This window comes from Marmota flaviventris, chromosome 2, assembly GCF_047511675.1.
Source record: "Marmota flaviventris isolate mMarFla1 chromosome 2, mMarFla1.hap1, whole genome shotgun sequence".
NCBI classification, from domain to species: Eukaryota; Metazoa; Chordata; class Mammalia; order Rodentia; family Sciuridae; genus Marmota; species Marmota flaviventris.
Genome location: NC_092499.1, coordinates 131,665,954 through 131,681,728, shown reverse-complemented (window position 1 = coordinate 131,681,728; position 15,775 = coordinate 131,665,954).

Genomic DNA, 15,775 nt, shown 5'->3' with positions numbered 1-15,775 from the left:
TGCTGTCCTGTCAATACAATACAGATACATTCACTTGTCATCAAAGTGTTGGAAAAGTATTTTAATTGGATGTGTAAAGAAAGCATGCACTACATTGTTAGAGGTGATTTAGTGTAATTGACTACTGACATGATATCATGAGAATGCTTGGTATCTTACACGACATTAACAAAACATGACTTTTTTTTTTTATTTTCTACCCTTCTAGACTGAGCATCAGAAATAAAACAGTACCTGTGTGCTTGTATGTAAAACCAAAATTGCAACTGTGAAAAAAAGATATCATTTCTTCTATGAAAATATCAAAATCATTTCAACAGTATTTTTCCAAATAAGATGGAGAGCCTCATGAACACTCATTCTGGCAATTTATATGTAGTTTAAGTGGAAATAAGCAAATAATAATTCTTTTGGGTTTTTAATGTTATTTGGGGTTATTTATGCTCAGCTTTGGAAAGAACGAAGATTTGTATCTCTATTCATGTAGCAAGATTTAAATACCTGTTTTGATACTAATTTTGAGAGTCATAACTTCTTTTGATATGTTGGTAGAAATTAAAAATGAGCATATGCTGAAGCATTAAGATATACTTAATTTTGTCATAATAGCATTTATAAAGTATATCTTTCACATTATATTAAAGGTTCTTGTTTGAAATTTTCAGTTTTCTTTATCTGCCTAGCATATTGTGGCCCTCACAATGGGCAAAGAATACAGTGAAGGCAAGTGGGGTAGGGCAGTGGGGAGTGGGCATTCATTTCCTTATATGATATTCTGCCTTAAGAGTAAAAAAGTGCTTTAGCACTGTTGGTTGGCATATTTAATGCAGGTGGAGAAAGTGACTTTAGAAGTATGACACGAAATAGAGAACAGAAGAGTTTCTGGCCTTTTAAGAAGTGCCTGGTAGGTAGATACAGAGTCACAGAGAAGTGCAGAGAGCTTGAGGAAAGGTGTGAAGTCCTTGATATGTTCTTTTTCTTTTGTCTTTAGGGTATAGTATTAAGATGCCTAGAAATGCGACTGTATTGTCTCTCTCATGGGCACTTTACATTTCTTGCTGTCAGTACAGCAGCCACATACAGTGCAGTCAACTGCAAAATCTGTTTATAAAAGTAATGTAAATAGAAAAATTATAGACAACTTTCTAGTTTTCTGTGCAGGCAGTTTTGGGAATGTACTGTAGTCTGCTCTGCTTTGTATATAGGGGAAAAGAGCACATTGTAGATTACCTGTGACTTTTTGTCATCTTCTCTTAATTGCCCAGGGTATCCTGGCCTCAATCTCATTTTCAGGGTTTAGGTAGAGGCAAGATTTTTCTCATGACTCAACTTTGATCCCTTCCACTTCTTGCTTCAGGATTGACCTTTCCCATAGCTCAATTATCCGTTATTCTCCTGAAGGTACACTAAACTTTGTCTATAACCATTATTTCCCAAACCACTAGTTCTGAATAGCTCATCTAGTTTCTAGCTATCTACCCACCATTCTTTTTTTTTGCTTGTTTGGATTTTGTTCATTAAAGGGCATTTTAAGAGTTGTTGAGTCCATCAGAAGACCAGATTGCAATGTATACAGCATATACGTGCCAATAGTAGAGTCCTGTATATTATACTGTATTTAACATTTAATGCTTCTTAATTTTTCTTATGCAGCAAAAGTAGATTCAGAAAGATAAGAGAAATACCTAAACTCTGCCAGTTCCTTGAGCTACTAGTAAGGTCTGGAGGATATTAAGTTATATGTGCGTTATTTTCCCACTACCAAGAATGGTTATGTTTTGGAGAATACCAGTTCAAGTAATTTAAGTTGGAAAAAGATACCAAATCTTTATGTAGTGTTTAACTTAAAGATATGCTTAAACCATTGCCCACATTCCATTTCCCCCCTCATGTTTACTTAAAGAACAAAGATCTATATTAGATTTCTAAAGGAATTAGTAATAAGAAACTTAGTTTTACAAAATAAGCCTATTGGGATGGACTTTAAAAGACATTAGAATAATCAACCATTATGTATTGACTGTGTAAATGCAGGTATAAAAAAGAAAAAGGCCTTTAAACTTTAAAGCTCCACTTACACAAAAGAATGAATTAAAGATTATTTTAAGATCATGATAGTGGATTCAAGGAAGGCAAGCTAGAATAGAACACTTTGCTAAAAGTACACTTCTCTTTAATCTTAAAATGGTATGAAATTTTGAAGAAATGTAATAGGATACAGTTGGGTTAGTTATGCAATATTTCTTATTGATTTTGTAGCCTTTCCTCCTTTACATGTTGTTCTGAAAGCTAAAGTTTAAATCTTTATGGTATTGTATGCTAGATAATGTCATTCTTTTGTAGAAAATTCCCATAGTCTGTATCCAAGAAGTGCCTAAAATTGATTTGTGTTGATTTTTAAATCCATCTAATAAATTATGTGTTTTATATGGTAAAAAAAAGAAAAAAAAATCTAATTAGAATATTGCTAAAGATAATATATAAACAAGAAAAATACATTCTCGATATATAAATCCAGAAAATTCATTTCTAATCAATGCTTAAAGAGGAATACAGATGAAGGAGCACTTTGATGAGTATTTCTAATTAAAATGGCAGTGATTGTAGAACAGAATGAGCACCACTTCTGCAAAGCAGAAGACAGCACCATTTCCAGATGCCACAACACTTATTTTTTAATTAAAATCTTGAACTTCAAAAATGCCAGCTATTTTTTATTTTATATTCAAAGTAATAAAATAAAAATTTACTATTCAAATTTACCTAAATAGATGTTGGGGATGCAAATCAAGTCAAGATGGCGCCTGGCAGTTTGCCAGGAGGACTGGTTTGTGAAGTAACTCCAGTGAGCCATTAAGATGATGAGGATTCCGTAATGACTGACTGCTGTATCTAGATGATGTTAATTAAGTTAAGCTGTGTGTAATTAGTTGGGTATATTTACCTCTGCTGTCCCACAGAGAAGTGGCTCCTGCTACCTTGGGTGCCCGCTACTTTGAGTTCTGGCTCAGTTCCCACTGAGTTCACTTGCAATAAAGTAGTACCCGCTTCAACCTTCAAGTTGCTTGTCACCTCTCGATTATTTTGCCCACCTGCACTTCGGTAAATAGAAAATAAGTATAGTTAAGGAAAGAACGGAGATAAATCACATGTGTGCCAGAAAAGATGAAAAGTAATTTATTATCAATCTTGGAATTGTACACTTAGAAAAACCAGAGATATTCTAAAATTTTATATATAATATCCTCATTTATATATATATATATATATATATATATATATATATATATATATATATATATATATATATCCTCAATATCTTAAAATTTCAATGAGATATCAATATAACATAATGTGGAGAACAATCATTTTATTCAAATTAGGAACAGGGAACCAATGAATCCTGTGGCTTTATTCTGAAATCTCTTATAGAAAATAAATAAATAGGTGTGGACACAAGTAATAACTTGGACACAAGTTATTACTAGAGTAGTAGTAAAGTGATTGCCTACCAAGACTGCACATGAAAGTCCCTGCGTTTGATGTCTAGAAACAATAAAATATAACCCCCCCCCAAAAAAAAAAAAAGAAATATCATTATATTTACAAATATGTTCATGATTTGGATTTTCCTACAGGCATTTATTTGCTAATTCTATCACTACATCTAAGTTCCTGATAATGCAGCAAATCATTTTAAAGTCACCATGCACACGTCTTTTACTCCCTTATAAATATATCTACATTAGTATCAGTCCACATTTTTCAAATGACTTTATGTTCAATTTTCAAAATTTGAGATTATAAAAATGACATTATTGTTAAAAATTCATATATTTAATTCCTGTTCTAGAATCCTATAATCTATAATCTTCTTTTATATATCCAAACTGTATATGAAATACCCTACAATAAGCTAATTTTATCTATCAAGAAACACTATTCTTGGAATATTTATTCTTTCTGGGGCCTTTAACTATGCAAACCTATTCACAAAATAAAAAAAAAATAGCTTACATAGCATTTAACTAAGACATATTAATGGGTTATTTTAGTTAAGTTCATATCATTATGAATTTATTATTAACTACCTTGGTTTAATGTGGTTTATGTGCCACATCTATATAATTAAAAAAAAATAGTGACTAGATATAATAGTACAGACCTGAAATCTCAGTAGTGGAAGGACAAAAAAGGAGATCATAAGTTCAAAGCTAGCTTCATCAACTTAGTAAGGACATCAGCAAGTTAGTAAAACCCTGTCTCAAACTAAAAATAAATTTAAAAAGAAGATTGAAGAGGCAACTCAGAGGTAAAGTTACCCCAGGTTCAATCCCCATTTCCCACCTCCCAAATTTTTGTAAGTGTTACAAATACACAATGCCATCATAATATTATAATTGAAACTTATAATCAAACAAGAAAAAGTAGACCTCCCAATTCTGACATTTGGCAATGCCTTTGAAGGAAACCCTTATTGTGAATCTTCAGCATTGAAAAAATATATAGTAAAAAGATTTATCACAAATAATGTAGATGTAATTATGGCCAAAATAATGCTGGATAGGCTATAAATGGTACGTTAAAATTAATGTATACTAAAATCATATGTATATTTTGTAAGTGAGTTGAATTACAGCAGTATTTAAGCAAGCAATAAACCACTCATTGGAAAAGAGAGGGAAAAAAAGGAGGGGAAATTACATGAGCAATGAAATACAAGAAAAGATGGCATGTTATTATTTTTGACAGGTGGAATAAGAAATTTAGTTCTAAAATTCAACAACAGAGAAGATCCTTTAAATTATTTACAAAAGCTTGAAATATCTGGAAAGGAAGGGGAGTTAGGGCAATGTGTTAGACCAGGATGCAAAGAAAAGACCACTGACTCCAATTAACATCAAATAAAGCAAGCTCATTATTTCAACAGGTCAGGCTGCCTCTCTCACCAAAAACCATGGGAACAAGAAAGCACTGCAACTTTCTCGCAGCACAGATTTATAGTCTAGAAAGTTACACAAAGGGGGTGTTACAGATAACAAAACTCTGAGAGCATAACACAAAGGCTAGTTTACATTTTTGCTCGCCCCAACATCAGAATTTATGAAGGTCATTAAAGCCTCAGAGAGGGTCATTATCTGGCCAGGGAAGGCCAGGATTTGGGAGGCATCAATAAATTTTCAGAGAGGGCTAATACCTTGTCAGAGAGAGGCAGGCATGGGTGATTTCAAGGAACAGGCAGGCATTCCAAGCAATTTCAGAATTTGCAGTAATTTATATTAAAGCCAAAATTAGCTTTTCATCACTTTGTGGCAAGATGGCTCCCAATTTTAAGAGGGAATCAGACTGGGTCTATCAAATGCTTCTTCCTGACAGCCTATGACAGAAGTGTAGGGAAGGCAGGGTTGGTAAATGGGAGCTGGGCTTCCTGTACAGAGTCAAATCTTTGAAAGGTAAAATAAAGCAAGGAAATTTCTTCTCCATGTCACTCACTTCTTCCTCCAAAACATCAGGTTGTACAGAATGGTGGGGAGGCTAGATCTGGTGGAAACATGAAGGAAATGAAGGACAGAGGAGACTGCCCTCTGGTTGCTTCCTGTGATGCCTTTCCCACCCCACAGAAGGACTTGTCTCCTCCCACTACTTCAGCTTCACAGTGGCTTGAGTGTGAGTGGTACTGAACTTCCTAGCAACTCGGGTCATATAGCAGTGACTAGGAGCACAGGAGTTAATGGGCTATTGTCACACAGACCTGCAATATACAATATCCCCAATATACACACTTTGTTGCACCACTAATCTGGGAGGCATGAAGGCCACTGGAGAACTCAGGGCAAGCTCCAACTCCAGCCTTGGCACCCACAGGACTTCTGCCTTCCCACTTCTTTTCTCCTGCTTCTCCTTCAGGGAAGCTTTACCTCTGAGCAACAACCCACCCCCAAGCTCTAATTATTTATTAGTTTTGATTGAGATAGGGTCTTGCTGAGTCACTAGGGAACTCAAAGATGCTGAAGATGGCTTTAATCTTGTGATGCTCCTGACTCTGCCGATATATATATATATATATATATATATATATATATATATATATATATATATATAATCACTAGAGTTGTGTATACCTCTGAGGGCAAATGCACTATGTATGTTTTTGAACTTTGTCTATGTATTATGAAAAAGTCAGTGGAGTTAAAAATATGCAGATTTTATACATGAATTATTAATAATTAGTGCCCTCTTTTACAAAAGATGCATTGTATATAAATTCTATACCTGTCCAATGGTTGATGAAACATTTGGAATTTCTACCACATGTTTTCTGAATAACATTCAGATTAAAAAAAGTCTCTACCATTTAGAACTAGTTTGCATCTGTTGCTTTTGGTGAAGTGTTTTATGATCAGGTGTTGAGATAACATTCATACAGCAGGCTATGATGGCTGAGGTCATCCATCTCTAAAACACATAATGGAGAGGGTCTATTTGTATTCTATTTGAAACCTTTTCTCTTTAGGTAGAAACATTTCATCCTCTTGTGGCGTGTGGAAAATTGGGAAGAATAAGGGGATTAATTTTACTCTTTCTCACTTCCTGTTTTTACATTCTGGAGATAGCTGATGTTTGAGGACACTGGCCTAGGTCACAAGGACACCTCTGCTTTTCTTGCATAGAATTTAATTTAATGTATGTGTCTGAACTTTGTCTATGTATTATGCAAAAGTCAGTGTTTTGTTTTTATTTATAAAGAATTGCTGCCACAAACAAATCACTATCAGAGTAAAATAACCTTTTTTTGGTGTATCTAAAAACTCAGGCTCTGGGCTATTTTTATCTCTTTTCTTGTCTACTTTTGGAATCTATGACTGGTCTGTATCCAGCATTTCTTGTAGCCTTTACTCTTCACTTATTACATCTGGGATCTTCAGGATATGGTTCTGTGGTTTGGTGATTAAATAATTTGTGAAGCATTGAAATAATCTTGGATCCTCTTCACCGCCAGCAGTTCTGAATTAGTTGGTGATAGCCAAAAAATCACTACTTTATAATATGCACTATGTTTTTCAAATATGTAGACAGATTTGATATATACTTCTGTAGAAATAGGGATACAGATTCTAATTGCATTTTGGGAAAGAAGTATTGTTAAAAACAAAAAGAAAAACCATAAACAAACTGCAAATATTTTAAGCAATGAAGAATAATTTTAAAAAGTGATTATTGTCAAGTATAGATAAATGATACTCAAATGCCAAAAATAATATAATTTAAGCACAAGTGGAGGACAATGTAATTTCTGAGATTTATTATGTCCTGTCAGACACTATCAGAGAGGGCTTGGGGGACAATTAATTAAGCAAAATCTGTGTGGGCCAAAGGACTATGAATTTTGGAGATAATTTAGACAAGTATTAGCTATTTGAGAAACAAACCCAGTAAGGATTATGTGTAAGGTTGGCAGTAGCTTTCTTGCTCTAGGCAGAGTGCAGAGTTAAGTCAGCAGAGCGGGAGAGAAAGTCCAGGATATAACCTCACAAACTGTGTCACAGGAGTTATTATGTATTTATTTCATCATATGATATACACAGGGGCTGTGAATAAAAGCTGGTATGTGATTATTTCTGGATAACTTTTTCTTCTCAAGTTTCTCTTGCTGAAAAATGAGTTCTGGGAGAACAGTCACACATCATTTTGTTGTTAATCACTGCATCTCCAATGTATGTTACTGGGGCTATTGAATAACAGTAGGTTCTCAGGTATTTTATACTTGGTGGTGTTCTGGTGCAAGACATTCTCTGTCTACAAGCAGCAACACATTACTTGGGTGTCCAGTGGTTGTTAAGGGGAAGGTGCTAACCTCCTTTTCATTTTACAATGTGGTGTGATGGTTATGTACACATGTAGGGCCATTTGGTTTTTATGCTACAAGAAGAGTCTTGAATGCAGAATTGCTGGACTATCATTACCAGTTTAATGGTTAATCACTACCTTTGGGCTTGGCAAACTGTCATAATCTTTCTTTATTCACCAGTGACTGGCGACAGCTATAGACAATTTGTACATGGGAACTACCTGGGGCTATCTGTTCTAAATTTCAATCAGAAGGCAGCAAATCTTAAAAGGGTTAGATTTTTCTTCAAAAACACATTAAAGTCTTCTGTAGTGCCCTTTTAAAAAATATTTTTAGTTGTAGATGGACACAACACTTTTATTTATCATTATGTGTTGCTGAGGAACAAATCCAGTATCAAACCCATGCTAGCTGAGTGCTCTACCACTGAGCCACAACCTCAGTGCCAACCACCCCCCACCCCACCCCCAGGTCTTTTTAACCATTTTATTTTGGCCAAATATTTCAATAATTGTTTTTCTAACTTTAGAAAACTTGGAATGATCTGGCCAAGTTCCCATTAGATCTATCATATTTGGGGGGCCCTCCCTGTTAAGCTTGCCCAGACTAATTAGAGTGGTCAGGCATGGAGGGCATAAGCCCTTCTCAGGAGCTAATGTCTGTTTCTAGGTGACACTTTCCCTCAGTTCTTCAGGGAAATGCAATTTATCACACCTCAGATAGCTCTGCAGTGTTTTAAGCATTGAAAAAAAAAATATCATCTTGTTTGATACTACTCCCTTATGAAAAATACTACCTGATTCAGATGAAGATTTTAAAAATGCTTTCATGGAATTACAGACAAATAATTTTTTTTAAATTTTCTTTTATTTGTTTAAATTAGTTACACATGACAGTAGAACACATTTTGACACATTTTACATAAATGGAGTATAATTTCTCCTTCTTCTGGTTCTACATGTTGTAGAATTTTGCTGATCATGTAATCATATATGCACATATACTATTAATGTATTATTCATTCTAGTATCCTTTGTATCCTCCTATTCCCTCCACTCCCTTAACAACCAAATGAATTTTTCCCATCATTTTATTCCTGAAAATGTACATTATTTCTTAACTTGCCTCCCTGTTTCCATCCTTGAGGAGAGAAAATATTTTCTTTTCTGGAAACACTCTCACAGACACTTCCCAAACTAATGCTTTGCCAGCTATAGGGGTATTTTTTAACATTGTCACATTGACTCATAAAATAAAGCACCAAATTATATACTGAATCAGCAGTATTGTAACAAGTGTTTTATTGTTTTTCTAGAACTGACATAATAGATGACCAAAACCCAGTGGCTCAAAAGAATAGTTAATTTTATCAAACTTCATGTAAAAATAAGTACAAAAGACAAAGTTTTCAGATAACAGTGTTTTTTTTTTTTTTTTCTGGGTGTCCTGAGGGTGAATCTGTCCAATGATCCCCTCCTAGCTTTTGGTGACTACAAGCAGTTATTGATGTTTCCTGGCTTCTTGTTGTACCACTCCTATCTCTTACTTTGGTTTCTCTGGCCTTCTCTGCAACTTTAAATATGTTGCCTCCTCTTCTTATAAGAATACCCATATTCAAATTTAAGGTCACCTGTATTTGATTTTGATCTCATCTCAACTAATTAACACTGGCATAGACCTAGGCAAGTTAGTTCATTGCTCCTATTGGAACTACATCAACTTTAATCAGAATTAGTAGTCCATTAAAGGTACATTGCTCAATTTAGCTCTTTAGCTAAATATAAATCACAAAATTTATTAAGTTAATTGCCCCATGTGTCAATCATCAGCATCTGAATATATACTGGGTTGCAGGCACACATCTTCCAGATGGCATTTCAGGCAGAGGCTGAGGATTCTCTCTGAGGATAAGGAAGACCATAAGGAATCTCTTCCACTGACATGCTCCATCCCTGGATGGCCAGTAGGACTTAGGGCATACTGCCCCAGTGCATGGCTTAGGCCTCCAGACTCCAGAGACTGCCAACAGTCCCCATATGCTAGCTTCTGTTCCTACCACAGCCAGGTTTGCTTTCAACTGTATCCCTCCCACAGTCTCCATCCCCAGGACACTGCACACCCACCATTTCCTGTTGCTCAAGAGCCAGGCCTACTCCTAGGGAGCTTCAGAACCTGCAGAGCAGAGCAACCTTTGACTCCAAGCATGAGAGTAAAGTCCAGAGCTGAATGGCAGTAATGGTGCACTCAGAAGAAAAGAGTGATTGTTGAAGCCTGTTCTCTCCTCTCTGGCTGCACACAGAATTGGACAGTTCTCACTAAGTATGACTTACTTGACAAAGATTCAGACATTGGCTCTCAAATCTGAGACCATTAAGCCATTTTTTTATAAAAAATTTAAGTGACAAAAAATATAATCCTCTCCAGGCATGAATAAGGTTAGGACAAATTGTCGGTTGCATTTTTTTTTTTCCAATCTGGGTTTTGCACCCAAGAGCCTCAGGATACTTCTATTTTAAGGTAAGATTTAATTCAAGAAGTGGAATCCAGTCCAAATAGCAGAAGATTTGCCTTTAATCTTTTATAGGAAATCATTTCAATTTATGGATTATATATGCCTGTATATGATTCATGAATAAAAATAATATAATGACACAGTATAAAATTTTATTTAACATTTTCTTGTAGGGCATGATGTAACATATGGGACATGTGCATCAGAAAAGAGGAAACCTAACTTGCTACCCGCTACCTGGTCCTGGGGCCAAATGTGGCTAAGATAGAGCCTGGCGATCAACCAGAAGGCATTTCCTTGGTTGTGACAAAAATCAGATGACGTCTAGGATAGGCTCAGAACCCTTCCGCCCTACTGGACAGCTCATGCCTCCCATTACTGCCTGTAGGATGGGTGCAAATGTGAACTCTACCACCCTGCTGACCTTTATCCTGATTGGCTCCTGTACATTATATTAGCTGTGTGTTTTCTCTCAATAAACTGAGATTCTGCTTTGACTGGTCTCCCTGATGGGTCTGATTGTCCTTGGGTGAGGGAGGGCTGGGTGCATGTGGTCTGTCGGCTTTTCCTTTCTTGGTTCAGGACAGGAAGGAAGTGGGGGGCTAAAAACCCCCAATATTTTCTGTTCTGTGTTCCATTTTTTTTAAACCTGGTACTGAAAATTGAACTCAGAGGCAATGGCCACTGAATTACATACCTATGCACCCCTCCTCCTTCTTTTTTCATTGTATTTTAGTTAAAGACCAAGTGTCATAGAGTTTCATAGAACCTCATTCTTGCTGTGAACTGGCGTTGGACTTGAAATTCTCCTGGCTTAGCCTCCTGAGCTGCTGAGATTACAGGCATGTGAAACCATGACCAGATGTTCTATGTTCTTATTAGGGGACAGATTGAACTTTTAACTGGAAAACAACCTCTTAAAGCAACAATGCCCAATGAAACACTTAATACACTATAGTAATTTAAACATTTCTAGTATTTACATTAATAACATAAAAAACATATTAATAGTATAACACAGCCTATCTTGAATAGTTTCATTGTTACTAAAATACTACACCTCAAGTTTGCCTCTCTTTATCATAGCTCAGTTCACAGTACCCACATTCCAGATGTGAGAGCTTTGTCATCTGATATCAGGAATTTAAAAGACCTAGGTTATCTCTTTATATGCTAGAGGTGACAGATACTATTTTCTAACAATATTTTTTCTCAAGCTCAAAACAGTAGGAGAAAAATGCCCTGAGTGAGAGAAGAAAGGTCCAACCAGGAAGTGTTCAAAAACAGATTATTCTTTCCCATTTCATACTGATTACAGTTTTATTTATTGTAGATATTAGAGAGAAAAATTGAAAAATGGGGTCAAAGGACCTTAGGGACACATACCTTTAATCTTCCCTAGCCTTGACTCTTAAATATATGAAATGCAACTTATTTGACAATTGTGCTTAGCCATAATGTCCAGGCTGTAGGATATTTTTTCTTCTATGGATGAATTCCCACAGTTAATAAGCAGGTGGGCTGAAATTCAGAATGAGCTGCATCTGACTCAAAAGCCAAAATATCTCCAAAAGATTACAAGACTCTTGCAACATTTCTTATACTCCTCAGATTTGGAAAGTGAACATAATTCAAAAGAGCATAATTTGTGATATGTGTATGTAAATCTAGTCCTATGAATTACAAAGAAAAATGAAAATAAAATATTCTTATTTATCTGTATCATATTGGAGCTCCGATTTCAGTATCCAGAAAATTTTGGTTTAAATTTTTAGAACAAATGATGCACACCTGACAAATACACAGAAGGAAAAGCAAACCTGGGAACAGCAAGCTTTACTTTATTCAGTATTTTTGCAGTGGAGTCAATAGATGTAATTCTGGTAAAGCTAATTTTGGGGACAAAAAATGCTGGTGGGCTGAGGCAAAGGTCCGGGTTATATAGGATTCTTTTAGAGTTGGAAAGCAATTCCTGGGGTATATTGTATTGGAGTATGGCTGAGTCATTAGCATGGAACAGGAATGTGAATAGGGTATTTCCTGGGCTTATTGTTTTTAGGTCAGCCGCCCCATTAGGGTGTGTGTGGGGGGTCTGAAACCAGGCAGGTGCAAGTAGTTTTGTGTGTGTTCCTTTGCACTGGCTGAGGTCTATAATTTTAAATGACAAAAGAATTAGAGTAATGTGCTTGGACTTATTTTCCATACCCTTCACAGTTTACATCAAGGACAAACACCAGCTAGAATTTATCTCAACACCTCTTTATATACAAAATATAGGTTGACATTTAATATGTTGGAAGTTTAATTAAGGTTTTTAAGGTTTATTAATTAGAAAACATGTTGATCTAAAGAGATGTAAAGTACCATCAAGTCCTATGTTTTCAAAACAAAAAGAAATGTGGGCTATATAGGCATGCAGAAGAATTTTTTTTTTTTATTTTATTTTTTTTTATAGAAAGCACATAGAGGAAAAAGGAGACCAAGGTGGGAAATATAATTACTGGCAGGACTATGAAACATCAAAAAAATATAATATAGATTTCAGAAAAGAAAGATTTGACATATTGTATTTGGAGATGTGGATGACATAAGTGCCCATGATAAGAATGTTGTAAGATTCTGAAAGAAAATTGATATGGTGAAAGAAGCTTATGTAACCCAGTTCCTTACTTAAGCCATTTTCTGCCCCCAAAATAAGCCACACTAGGTAAACCACTGCTTGACTCTACTGCTGAATACTGAATTAAAAAAAGATGGCCAATGAGAGGTTTGCTATGTACCTTCCACCTTTGTCATGTTTGTGTCATTTATGCTAATGTGAATCAATCCAAAATTATACAAACAGTAATGACATTTCAGCCCCTTTGAAATTTGTCAGTGAATTCCTGACCATTTTGATGGAGGCTCACAGAAGGACTAGCAGATGCCCTGGAGAAGACTTGGACTTGGATGGCAGCATTAGAACCTTATTTTCCTCCATTTGAAATTAATCAATATCTTGAGATGACTTTCTGGCTGGTGGCAGAAAACAGCAATCATTTCAGAAGAGTTGAGTCAGCTCAGAAATGTGTAAAACCCAACTGGGCACTCGGGCTCAGTAATTGACTGGTCAGAAATATCTGCAGTGGCCTCATGATGGCAGCCTCACACAATAAAGATCAACCTTGGTGCTTGCCTGGTTTCCAGGTAAGTCATATGGATCCCAGACATTGGACAATCACCTGCCTTCCTACAAAACCTGCAAAGCCACTACCCAGGCATTCATTCTTAATAGTAGCTGAACACTCTGTGCTTTTCAAGGTGAATAAATAAATAAATTACATTATCATGACTGCTCACCCCAGCCTTCTTGTTCTAAGTGGGGCTGGGATTGAGGCTCAGTGGTAGAGCACTTACCTAGCATATTTGACATCCTGGTTTCGATCCTCAGCATCACATTAGATAAATAAGTAAATGTATTGTGTTCATCCACAACTAAAAATTATTTTTAAAAGAGAGGCTAAGTGTTCTGTCTTGTTCCCCAAATTTCAGTGGTGCAAAAAGTCACATAATCCAGAGAAGACTTATCATTAAGAGAGACTCAAGGAAGGAGCAGGCAGGGGGTGCTGGCAGGAAGATATCCACAGCTGAGGAGGGTCTGATTCCTGGCACTTGGGACTTTCTAGAGTGAAGAAAAGGAACCCAGCGCCTCCCTGGGAACTGCACTGGCTGGGTCCCCTGTCAGCCAGACTGGACAGGTTTCTGGAGGGTTTCTCGAGGTCACCAGTCCCAGGGAAGGCAGTGTCCCCCTCTCGGTCTGTCATCTTCTTCTAGCTCGCTCGGGTCTAGGGTCAGGCAGCAGGCGAGCCAGTCACCTCAGGAGTCGGAGCTCGCCCACGTCGGGGCAGGAGGACAGGCCCTGGGGCAGCAGAGCCTGGCATCAGGGGAGACTAGAGCTCCCAGGCCACCTCTGTGGCGAGGGCAGGAGGCCTGTAGTGATTGCAGGCTGCGCTTCAGACTCCGTGCGCCGGACCTTGTCTCCTGGATGGCTGGGATCTGCAGGTTCCAGGGCTTGGTGGTGTCTCTGGCACTCTGTTCTAGGGCTCTTACCTGTCCCTCTCTGTCACTGTAAAGGGACAAGCGTAGGATCCCGCATTCCTGGAGGCTGTGGGTGCCACCTGCTGTGTGCCCTGGAGGGGGGGCTGCCTGGCTTCCAGAAAGGATCAGAGTACAGTCTCTGCTCCACGACCCTGAAAATGCCTCATTGGGAAAACCGACTCTAGTATGGAGCTCCTGGGCGCTTAATGGGATCTCAGGGGACATGTGAGTTAGGCGTGGCCTGCAGAATGTGGGTTTTGGGAGGAGATTGCAGACTGTAGGCCAGGCAACAGCAAAGAAGACCCCTCAGTTTACTTTCTGGGCTGGACAGCCAGGCATTGTCAGATAGAGACACCTGGGTCCACCCCTGGGAGATCAAAAAGATGAAAACAACACCTCCAGTCCCGGGATGGCAGAGCCTAACAGAGGGACATTTTCTAAAAGATATGAAGAGATGGAAAACCGTCAAAATTAGTATATTTTAAAGTTGAAATGAAAGCTTGCAAAGTTTTGGGACCATACAGTTGTGTACCTTGTTCCTAAAGAAATATTAGGTCATTGACTGCCTTCTACCCTTTTAGTTCTTTTTTATTTTATTTTAGCAAAGAATCGGTTTTGTCAGCATTTTCCTCAGGAGCTGTGCATTACCTACAGCAGGGAAGACAAACTTATAATTCTCAGGTTGCTTTTGACTTCAAGTCTGGGCTCTAGCACTTCTAAATGTAGAAGAAAATCACTTCTTGCTGTATTTTTCATGTGTGATTTCTTCCCTTATCCTCAAGTACCTGGTGATATTTGTTTATTGGTTTTATAAGCATCTATTTAAATGTAGTTTTGTATGAAACACTCCCATTTGCCACAGGGTGTAATTTGGGGATTAGAAAATGCTGTTGGAGAAAGATGCTAGTGACTTCATTTCCCAAGAATGTAAGTCATTTCCTTTCTGTGATTTCAGGGAGTTGATATTTCACAGCATCAGAACTTTGTGAGGAAAATTTTCCGTAATACATCTGTCAGTAAAAAGGCTTTTGGGTTTCCTTCCTAAGAGCAGTGCATAAATTTAAGCCAAGCAATGTTAAAGGATAAGAAGTTTTTTCAGCATCTAGAGCATTATAAGACTACTGTAGAAATAAACTTTAACAACCAAGACCTACAAATGGTCTGCAGGATGGAGAGTGGGGGAGAGGAGAAGACCAGAAAATGGGCAGGAAAACAGATGCCTTCACTTTTATTTTATTTTATTTTTTTAGTATAAAACTTGTAGCACTCGTCATTTTATTTATGTTTAGTTTTGGGAAATAAAAGGTTTATGTTTAAAAGAAAATACTTCACAATAT